General features: G+C 35.5%; 1 non-coding gene across 1 annotated transcript; it reads right to left on the bottom strand.

The window, feature by feature from the left end:
* Positions 1–859: 859 nt before the first annotated feature.
* LOC122426931 lies at positions 860–989 on the bottom strand. Its single transcript, XR_006265283.1, has one exon. It is a non-coding gene; the product is annotated as a small nucleolar RNA SNORA33 (small nucleolar RNA).
* Between the last annotated feature and the right edge of the window lie 616 nt (positions 990–1605).

Raw genomic sequence — 1605 nt, 5'->3', positions numbered from 1 at the left:
AAAGACTTTGCCATAGTCAATAAAGCAGAAATAGATGCTTTCCTGGAACTGTTGTGCTCTTTCGATGATCCAGCAGATGTTGGCAATTTGATCTCTGGTTCCTCTGCCTTTTCTAAAACCAGCTTGAACATCTAGAGGTTCTCAGTTCATGTATTGCTGAAGCCTGGCTTGGAGAATTTTGAGCATTATTTTACTAGCATGTGAGATGAGTGCAATTGTGCAGTAGTTTGAGCATTCTTCAGCATTGCCTTTCTTTGAGATTGGAATGAAAACTGACCTTTTCCAGTCCTGTGGCCACTGCTGAGTTTTCCAAATTGACTGGCATATTGAGTGCAGCACCTTCACAGCATCATCTTTCAGGATTTGAAATAGCTCATCTGGAATTCCATCACCTCTGCTAGTTTTGTTCATAGTGATGCTTCCTAAGGCCCATTTGACTTCACATTCCAGGATGTCTGGCTCTAGGTGAATGATCATACCTTCCTGATTATCTGGGTTGTGAAGATCTTTTTTGTACAGTTCTTGCATGTATTCTTGCCACCTCTTCTTAATATCTTCTGCTTCTGTTAGGTCCATACCATTTCTGTCCTTTATTGAGCCCATCTTTGCATGAAATGTTCTGTTAGTATCTCTAATTATCTTGAAGAGATCTCTAGTCTTTGCCAGTCTATTATTTTCCTTTATTTCTTGGCACTGATCACTGAGGAAGGCTTTCTTATCTCTCCTTGCTATTCTTTTTAGCTCTGAATTCAAATGGGTATATCTTTCCTTCTCTCCTTTGCTTTTCATTTCTCTTCTTTTCTTTTTTTTTTTTTTTTTTTTTTTTTTTTTTTTTTTTTTTTTTTTTTTTTTTTTTTTGCCTTGTAGCCATTTTCAGGGACCTTAATGACCTCAGTGTCTTTAAGGCTCGTAACATGGCTTTCCTATTGCCAGCATTTTCTAGATTTCTGCAGAAACACATTCAGGTAAGCAGATTCTTTGGCTGGCTTACATTTCTCTTCTTTTCAAAGGTATTTGTAAAGCCTCTTCAGGCAGCTATTTTGCTTTTTTGCATTTTTTTTTCCTGCAGAATATATGAGTTAGTTTAAAATATTTATTTTTCCATTATATTAAAAATATTTTTTTCATTTATTTTTATTAGTTAGAGGCTAATTACTTTACAATATTGTAGTGGTTTTTGCCATACATTGACATGAATCAGCCATTTCAACTTTAAAATATAAAGTATTATTATGAGATAGTTTACTATATTTTTTATACAAAATCTGATGTGCATTTTACATTTAAAACACTTCTCTATGGCCACCTGTGACAAGTAGGTATCATGATAGATACACAGCACAACTCTGGCCTAATCTGTTGCCCAGTTTAGCGCTGTACTTCAAAATATCACCAACATCACCCCTTTTGAATTCCCTATTCAATTTTTTTTTTTTTTTTTTTTTACTGACATAATTTCTGCAGGAACAATGCTCAGATAATTTTTAGCTTAAAGTCTGGTACTGACAGAGCATGACCACGATAGACCTCAGTAAACACAGGCCAATGATTAGAAGGAAGTGTGGTCTAGCCTCAACAGGGAGGAATTCCTTAGCTATCCTACCA

Source organism: Cervus canadensis, chromosome 24 (genome assembly GCF_019320065.1).
Source record: "Cervus canadensis isolate Bull #8, Minnesota chromosome 24, ASM1932006v1, whole genome shotgun sequence".
NCBI lineage: Eukaryota > Metazoa > Chordata > Mammalia > Artiodactyla > Cervidae > Cervus > Cervus canadensis.
This window is presented reverse-complemented; position numbering and strand designations above follow the sequence as displayed.